Source organism: Procambarus clarkii, chromosome 20 (genome assembly GCF_040958095.1).
Source record: "Procambarus clarkii isolate CNS0578487 chromosome 20, FALCON_Pclarkii_2.0, whole genome shotgun sequence".
In the NCBI taxonomy this organism is placed as follows: Eukaryota; Metazoa; Arthropoda; class Malacostraca; order Decapoda; family Cambaridae; genus Procambarus; species Procambarus clarkii.
In genome coordinates, this window is record NC_091169.1 from 39,519,375 (window position 1) to 39,530,059 (window position 10,685).

A 10,685-nucleotide genomic window follows, 5' to 3' on the forward strand; every position below is an offset into this window, starting at 1 on the left:
CACACTGCAAAGCGTATCCAAACACAAATAATCTACCCACAATCTGCAAAAAGTGCCCACATACACACTGCAAAACCCACACACTGTGAAACGTACCCACACACACACACACACACACACTATAAAACGTATCCACACACACTGTAAAGCGTACCCACACATTGTAAAACATACCCACACACTATAAAACGTACCCACACACTGTAAAACGTACCCACACACTGTAAAACATACCCACACACTGTAAAACGTACCCACACACTGCAAAACATACCCACACACTGTAAAACATACCCACACACTGTAAAACATACCCACACACTGTAAAACATACCCACACACTGTAAAACATACCCACACACTGTAAAACATACCCACACTGTAAAACGTACCCACACACTGTAAAACATACATACACACTGTAAAACATACCCACACACTGTAAAACATACCCACACACTGTAAAACATACACACACACTATAAAACGTACCCACAAACTGTAAAACGTACCCACACACTGTAAAACGTACCCACACACTGTAAAACATACCCACACTGTAAAACATACCCACAAACAGCAAAACGTACCCACACACTGTAAAACATACCCACACACTGTAAAACATACCCACACACTGTAAAACGTACCCACACACTGTAAAACATACCCACACACTATAAAACATACCCACAAACAGCAAAACATACCCACACACTGTAAAACATACCCACAAACAGCAAAACATACCCACACACTGTAAAACATACCCACAAACAGCAAAACATACCCACACACTGTAAAACATACATACACACTGTAAAACATACCCACACACTGTAAAACATACCCACACACTGTAAAACATACCCACACACTGTAAAACATACCCACAAACAGCAAAACATACCCACACACTGTAAAACATACCCACAAACAGCAAAACATACCCACACACTGTAAAACATACATACACACTGTAAAACATACCCACACACTGTAAAACATACCCACAAACAGCAAAACATACCCACAAACAGCAAAACATACCCACAAACAGCAAAACATACCCACAAACAGCAAAACATACCCACAAACAGCAAAACATACCCACAAACAGCTATAAAGGTACCAACACACTCCCCCCCCTACCCCCCCCCCCCCCCACTCAACACATATCTGGCCAGATCCCAGTGCAAGCATCGCAAGCTTGCAACATCAAGTTCACCTTCACACTAACAATTACAATCAACATTGAGCAGCATTTAACATGGTTCACGATATTCTTGACTACAAAGGAATATAAAAGAGTGAGTTTATCTCAGCATTATCTAAGCTGGTGAACAACAAGCCTCGTGGCGGTAACCCATTAATAATATCTAGTCCCAAATACCCTAATTATTTTCCTCTCCGTTCTTGATTTTCTCCGTAAATTTGTAAATAAAAGGGTCAATGCAAATACACTATAGGGGGGGGGGGGGCAGTCAGGGCTACACCAAGGGTGCCTGACAGCTGAGTGGACAGCGCTTCGGATTCGTAGTCCTGAGGTTCCGGGTTCGATTCCCGGTGGAGGCGGAGACAAATGGGCAAAATGTTACTTTCACCTTGATGCCCCTGTTACCTAGCAGTAAATAGGTACCTGGGAATTAGACAGCAGCCACGGGCTGCTTCCTGGGGATGTGTAACAAAAAGGAGGATAGATAATTGCCATTAGTGAGATGAAATTGGAGTAAGAGAGAGAGAGAGAGAGAGAGAGAGAGAGAGAGAGAGAGAGAGAGAGAGAGAGAGAGAGAGAGAGAGAGAGAGAGAGAGACAGACTCGCCATCCTCAGCAGAAGAACAAATCGTGCCAGAAACGGTCCCCAGAGCGCGTCACAGGCAGAAGGTCAAGGCTTTGTCAACTTGTTAAATGCAGCTAAGTGGAGAACCCTGTTGGGTTCTCCAATGTGTAAACACCATCTCCAGCTGGCTCCTAAGTTCTCGGAGGAGAGGGAGGAGAGAGGAGAGAGGAAGAGGACGTTGAAAGTGATAAGGGAAATGAGTAAGAAGCAAAGGAAAAATATTGAGAAACAGTAAGAAGTAAGAAAGTAAAACCTAATGCTCCAAAAAAGGTGAGAAATGATATATATGAGAAGGATGCTGAAAAAGATGTAAATTAGGGAGATGTTCAAGTTACGAGGTTATTTTGGACAACTTAAGCAAGAGCTGATGTTTATGCTCTGCACCATCTTCTCACATGTGGGATCCCCTCCCACATCTCAGCAGATGTGGGAGTGAGCAGAAGTAGTACATTGACCTTGCCAGGTGTGTGTGTATGTGTGTGCTTCTGGCGTGGAAGGGCGACAGGTGTACTCACCTACTGTGGTGTGAGACCACACCTTTCAGGTGTGTGAGATGGCGGATGGACAGGTGTGAGAGGTGAAAAGGGCCACATGTGTGTGGTGGACAGACCAAACCTCCCACATGACAACACCTCAAGGGGAACACAAGACAGATGGCCGTCTTCACCACTTTCATGAATTCCAGGTTGTCGCAAGGTGAGAGTAATCCAAGTTTGAAAAGATTTCCAGCTGTAAATCTTTACAAATGAAGAGGAGCGAGGCCGGATGGAACTCGCTCTCCCAAGTTCGCCTAACCTGTCACCCGGCTTCTCCAAACTAATGCATCGTGGTACGATTCTTGCTCTCAAGCCTCGTCCACTTTATTTTGTGTGTTGCTCATCCTCTTCTCTCTCGATTTTGGCCAATATGCAACTCGTTTGCCTAGCCAGAGACGTACCAACCCAACCAACCCACCAAACCTATAGAGGCCGATGTATAGTAAACTTCTATGTAAACAACAGGTGCTTCATCAACGGGTGCTTCATCAACAGGTGCCACATCAACAGGTGCCACATCAACAGGTGTCACATCAACATAGTTTCAGGTCAACATCATAGAATTCTCCAAGTTGCGTGGAATGTTCCTTCAATTTATCTAGTTTTATCTTCCTCTTAAATGTCGTGTATCTTAATCTACTCCCAAAGTTTAAAGGTGGACCTCAGAGCCACTCCAAATTGCGAGACAACTGAGATTCATCGGTTACCAGCAGGTTTCGAACCATTGCAAGGGATGAACATAGGACTCCAAGGGTTAGGTAGGTCACCTGTGTTCTAACAGCTACTAGTTAGGTTAGGTTAGGTTAGGTTAGGCTAGGTTAGGTTAGGTTAGGTTAGGTTAGGCTAGGTTAGGTTAGGTTAGGCTAGGCTTGGTAGCTCGCCTGTGTTCGTATCCCGCTGGTTAGTCTGTAATGAACTAGAACACGTTCATTACAGGCTCAGCAAGCACGTGAAAATAGAACTAATACAAATGGAGTTATACATCAGACTTTTCATACAGATCACAGCAACTTTAATTTATATCCGTAAAAGAGAGTGTCTGTTCATGTTTGGAGGCAGATACTTAGGGGGCTTAGTGTCATTAAACTTGGCAGGGTGACTGGTGGGTGTTGGGGGAATGTCATGGGTGGGGAAGAGGGGTATGGGTCAGCTCCCACGCTCCCTTTTAAGGTGGTCAGCCCCCCCCCCCCCCCCATGACCCCCTTTATGAAGTTGGAGATGAAAATATGGCGCTTTCCGATGTTTTTATTAACTTTGGTGATCTGTGAGATATTCTTATAATGCACCCAAAGTTTGCCAGTGCCGACTACCGACTACTACTGTTTGACTACTGTTTGACTACTGTTTGACTACTGTCCTGTTAAACGAGGCCATCCTTTTTAGCATCACGTAGTTTGACACACTATGTAACCCTTCAATTAGTCTCTTGTAGCTGCATAAATGTAGATGTATCTAAATACAATACAAAATAGATATTGACATGCAAAACGTCAGGTACCCCTTCCGTTGCATTATATATGTTTATATTATATGTGTTTAACACCGAGGGATCGTTCATAACATTGACAAGTGTTTGCGGTCAGTGGGCAAGCGACGGGAGCGCTGGGAACACACATTGCATATGTAAATCTCTTAAATTCAGGGGATTGAGTCTCCATCAGACTAGACTAATATGGTAAGCCGAACAGGTGTTCTCATCTGACTGGCGAAGCTTCTACCATTAGCTGATAATTGGTCAACTATATCGGGGAGTGTGCTTCACCTAATGCTTTCATTACGCACTCTCTGGTCACCTTAAAGCTTTCAACATATGCTGGAAAGTTATATATGAACTTTTGTATAACATGATGGAATCAGACTGCGTCGTGGAGCATGTTGGAGTGAACACATTCACGTGATGTGGATTTGTTCATTTGATGCATCATGCTATTGTGATTTCTGTGTGTAATGCTGGGGTGATTTGATGTGGATTTGTATTTTCATATAAGAATTGGGGAATCTTTGACAAGTCACTGGCTTCGTGTCCCCATTGAGGACACTGAAGGTAGTGGCCTTCAGGGTCCACGAAAGGCCACATGAAAATTTTCCTACAGACGAGTCAGACGCTTACTTATTGAGAGTGATTATATGTCTAAAATTAAAAAAATAAAAAATAAAATCTACTTAGACGTCCAAAATGTTAATGTGTTTGTTTATTTACTGGAAGACACCGCACAGGGCTGCCAACCTTTGTGTATAGGACACCACACAGGGCTGCCAACCTTGTGTATAGGACACCGCACAGGGCTGCCAACCTTGTGTATAGGACACCGCACAGGGCTGTCAACCTTGTGTATAGGACACCGCACAGGGCTGCCAACCTTGTGTATAGGACACCGCACAGGGCTGCCAACCTTGTGTATAGGACACCACACAGGGCTGCCAACCTTGTGTATAGGACACCACACAGGGCTGCCAACCTTGTGTATAGGACACCGCACAGGGCTGCCAACCTTGTGTATAGGACACCACACAGGGCTGCCAACCTTGTGTAAGGACACCACACAGGGCTGCCAACCTTGTGTATAGGACACCACACAGGGCTGCCAACCTTGTGTATAGGACACCGCACAGGGCTGCCAACCTTGTGTATAGGACACCGCACAGGGCTGCCAACCTTGTGTATAGGACACCGCACAGGGCTGCCAACCTTGTGTATAGGACACCACACAGGGCTGCCAACCTTGTGTATAGGACACCGCACAGGGCTGCCAACCTTGTGTATAGGACACCGCACAGGGCTGCCAACCTTGTGTAAGGACACCACACAGGGCTGCCAACCTTGTGTATAGGACACCGCACAGGGCTGCCAACCTTGTGTATAGGACACCACACAGGGCTGCCAACCTTGTGTAAGGACACCACACAGGGCTGCCAACCTTGTGTAAGGACACCACACAGGGCTGCCAACCTTGTGTAAGGACACCACACAGGGCTGCCAACCTTGTGTAAGGACACCACACAGGGCTGCCAACCTTCTGTAAGGCCACCGCACAGGGCTGCCAACCTTGGGTATAGGCCACCACACAGGGCTGCCAACCTTGTGTAAGGCCACCGCACAGGGCTGCCAACCTTGTGTAAGGACACCACACAGGGCTGCCAACCTTCTGTAAGGCCACCGCACAGGGCTGCCAACCTTGGGTATAGGCCACCACACTGGGCTGCCAACCTTGTGTAAGGCCACCACACAGGGCTGCCAACCTTGTGTAAGGCCACCACACTGGGCTGCCAACCTTGTGTAAGGACACCACACAGGGCTGCCAACCTTGTGTAAGGACACCACACAGGGCTGCCAACCTTGTGTAAGGACACCGCACAGGGCTACCAACCTTGTGTAAGGACACCACACAGGGCTGCCAACCTTGTGTAAGGACACCACACAGGGGCTGCCAACCTTGTGTAAGGACACCACACAGGGCTGCCAACCTTGTGTAAGGACACCGCACAGGGCTGCCAACCTTGTGTAAAGACACCACACAGGGCTACCAACCTTGTGTAAGGACACCACACAGGGCTGCCAACCTTGTGTAAGGACACCGCACAGGGCTACCAACCTTGTGTAAGGACACCACACAGGGCTGCCAACCTTGTGTAAGGACACCACACTGGGCTGCCAACCTTCTGTAAGGCCACCGCACAGGGCTGCCAACCTTGTGTAAAGACACCACACTGGGCTGCCAACCTTGTGTAAGGACACCACACAGGGCTACCAACCTTGTGTAAGGACACCACACAGGGCTGCCAACCTTGTGTAAGGACACCACACAGGGCTGCCAACCTTCTGTAACGACACCACACAGGGCTGCCAACCTTGTGTATAGGCCACCACACAGGGCTGCCAACCTTCTGTAACGACACCACACAGGGCTGCCAACCATGTGTAACGACACCACACAGGGCTGCCAACAACACCAAGAGGCCAGAGCAGCACCGTCAAAGTTTTCCATTTATCTCAAACTCACTTGGCAGTTGGCACCAGCGACCCCGCCCCCGTCAACACCGGCCCACAGCGACGGGGGAACCTACGGGCTAAACTCTTCGCTGCACCAGATGGGAATATGCTCCTTAATGAACACTGTGGTTAAGCATCTTCATGCGCCCAGCTTTGATGACTTGTAAGCACCCTGTCTTCCAGTCGGTAATTACCTGATTAATACGTAACGATTAATGTTGGCAGGATATTGGATGATGGGGGGGGGGGGAGGGGGGGGCTGTTGACCCAGCATGATGGGACGAGGGGATGGGACGAGGAGGGGAAGCTGGGGAAATGGGTTGTTAACGAGGATAAAACTTTCCTTTTGAAGACTACTCATAGCCCAGTTGGATAGAGCTCCGGCCTCTCACGCCTGGGGTCCACTGTTCGAGACTCCTACAGCCCAGGTGAATGGCCTAGTACACAATAGTCTGAGTAACGTCTCCATAGAGATAAGTACTAACTATGTCTTCCATTACCTCATATATTTCAATGTATGTATTAGTATTATGTATGGAGAAAACCTATCGAACCCAAGTGATATGTGTGTACTCACCTAGTTGTGCTTGCGGGGGTTGAGCTGTGGCTCTTTGGTCCCGCCTCTCAACCGTCAATCAACAAGTGTGTATATATATATATATATATATATATATATATATATATATATATATATATATATATAATATTTATGATCGATGTTCCCTTCGGGAATCTTAATTTTAAGATGAATAGGAAAACCAGGGATATACTGAACATCTTGTATCAGAATCTTTACTTTAAAAAACATAACGTTTCGAATACTTCTCGTATTCATCATCAGATCTAAAAGAAAAACCAGAAATCACAATCAAATAGCTGGTAAACAAAGAACTCATACTGAATATAATTGCCTATCAAAGAAAGGAAAATGCTTAAAAAACAAAACACTTAAGCGCACTTAAAAGTGATCAATACAAATAAAACTTATTAACTGTCACATATATTAAAACTAATTTAAAATCCATTAAACTACAAGATGAAATTTATAACTACTAAAACAAACCATTCCATTAAACTTACGTGAAGTGATCAGAAGTGAAACTTGATACCTAACACATAGATACTAAACACTATAACAAATATTTATATAATGACTACAAATCTTCAAAAAATGTATGTAAAATACAAACAGAATAAACGACAATTATAAAGTACTAACCAAAATCTTATAAAAAACTCAAATATTAAATAAAATTAAATACCAAAAAATGTATTATATATCCTAAATAAAAGATTATATTAATGTACAATGTTAAGACTTAAAATAAGTAAGAAAGGGCAAAGACATGGTAAACTAAACAAAATTAAACTACCAAAATAAACTAAAAATCAAATTACAGGGCCTACTGTGCACTATACAGTGTACAATTGAACAGCTGAAAGGTTGCTATTTAACAGAGGCCGCAGCTCCTTTATATATAAGGATTCCATTACTCTCAAATCTGACTGGCCATTCATACAAGTGTCCAGAATTTTAAAATCAGATTCCAGCAGAGAATGATCAAACTCATAACAATGGTTTCTAATCTCCGAAAATGCTGGTTTAGACAATGGTAATCCAGTCCTAAAAGATAATCCCCGGTGCTCAAGTATCCTAATCTTAAAGTTCCGAATGGAACTCCCGACATATCCAGCATTACAGCTGGAACAATTATACATATATACGACATTTGAGCACAAGGGGGTAGGCACTTTATCTTTAAATTTAAAATAAGAGCCTATGGTATTTGTGTTGACAAAAATAAATCTAAAGTCTACTTGAGGATAACACTGCTGCAACAGTCTCCTCAAACGACTCATTACAGAAAAGCTAATAGTGCCATAAAATGGTAATTTAATATATTTAAGATCCCTTTCCACTGTAGTAATCCTACACGATGGGTGAAACTTCTTATTTAAGAAATTCCTTATAAAAGTATAAACCATATGCACAGGATAACCATTATTTGAAAAAAATTTCACAAGAAAATTAATTTCCTGATCAAAGTTATTCCAATTAGAACATTTTTTAAGAAAAATGCTATTAACAATTAGACAATTTTTTAACAATTAGAACATTTTTTAAGAAAAATGCTATTAACACTCTACTGAATAGGGCCTATATTTTATGTTCTAATTGGAATAACTTTGATCAGGAAATTAATTTTCTTGTGAAATTTTTTTCAAATAATGGTTATCCTGTGCATATAGTTTATACTTTTATAAGGAATTTCTTAAATAAGAAGTTTCACCCATCGTGTAGGATTACTACAGTGGAAAGGGATCTTAAATATATTAAATTACCATTTTATGGCACTATTAGCTTTTCTGTAATGAGTCGTTTGAGGAGACTGTTGCAGCAGTGTTATCCTCAAGTAGACTTTAGATTTATTTTTGTCAACACAAACACCATAGGCTCTTATTTTAAATTTAAAGATAAAGTGCCTACCCCCTTGTGCTCAAATGTCGTATATATGTATAATTGTTCCAGCTGTAATGCTGGATATGTCGGGAGTTCCATTCGGAACTTTAAGATTAGGATACTTGAGCACCGGGGATTATCTTTTAGGACTGGATTACCATTGTCTAAACCAGCATTTTCGGAGATTAGAAACCATTGTTATGAGTTTGATCATTCTCTGCTGGAATCTGATTTTAAAATTCTGGACACTTGTATGAATGGCCAGTCAGATTTGAGAGTAATGGAATCCTTATATATAAAGGAGCTGCGGCCTCTGTTAAATAGCAACCTTTCAGCTGTTCAATTGTACACTGTATAGTGCACAGTAGGCCCTGTAATTTGATTTTTAGTTTATTTTGGTAGTTTAATTTTGTTTAGTTTACCATGTCTTTGCCCTTTCTTACTTATTTTAAGTCTTAACATTGTACATTAATATAATCTTTTATTTAGGATATATAATACATTTTTTGGTATTTAATTTTATTTAATATTTGAGTTTTTTATAAGATTTTGGTTAGTACTTTATAATTGTCGTTTATTCTGTTTGTATTTTACATACATTTTTTGTAGATTTGTAGACATTATATAAATATTTGTTATAGTGTTTAGTATCTATGTGTTAGGTATCAAGTTTCACTTCTGATCACTTCACGTAAGTTTAATGGAATGGTTTGTTTTAGTAGTTATAAATTTCATCTTGTAGTTTAATGGATTTTAAATTAGTTTTAATATATGTGACAGTTAATAAGTTTTATTTGTATTGATCACTTTAAGTGCGCTTAAGTGTTTTGTTTTTTAAGCATTTTCCTTTCTTTGATAGGCAATTATATTCAGTATGAGTTCTTTGTTTACCAGTTATTTGACTGTGATTTCTGTTTTTTCTTTTAGATCTGATGATGAATACGAGAAGTATTCGAAACGTTATGTTTTATAAAGTAAAGATTCTGATACAAGATGTTCAGTATATCCCTGGTTTTCCTATTCATCTTAAAATATATATATATATATATATATATATATATATATATATATATATATATATATATATATATATATATAATGTGTGTGTGTATTCATGAACCAGTTTACACAACGAAAGGTAAACTAAAAATCCAAGCGCTTTCGTGTATTTAACACATTTTCAAGGATTACTCTGGTGACATTGGTCGATGCACACAACAAAAATTGTTCAGGATCAGTTGTAAAGCGAAATTTGCGGGAGTTTCTTTACCTGTTGATCGCGGCTGATATGGCCAAGGTAAATATTTACCCAGGACCCAAAGGAAATAAGGAGGGCGGTATTTGCTTAGCAAATAGAGTCTTAATCTTTTATATAGAAAGGCAAATACTTGTAAACTCAGAGTGTGTGTTCTTAGTCGACATAAATGAAGCTTATTCCTTGGTTTGTTCTCACATTATATGTGATTTATCACGTTTTTAAATATCATTCTTACCCACATTAGTTAGTTCATCCATTTGGACTGAGTGGTATAGTGACGATCTTGCTTCATGCAGGACCGGCGTTCGATTCCCCGCTGGTTCTAATGGTTAGGTTATCTTAAGATGATTTCGGGGCTTATTGTCCCGGCGGCCCGGTCCTCGACCAGGCCTCCACTCCATAGAAAACAGCCCGTAGAAGCTGTCTAACTCCCAGGTACATATTTACTGCTAGGTAACAGGGGCATCAGTGTGAAAGAAACATTTTGCCCATGTGTCTCCGCCTCCACCGGGGATCGAACCCGGAACATCAGGACTACGAATCCGAAGCTCTGTCCACCCAGCTGTCAGGCGCCCATTGGGCACCGTTCTTTCACTACT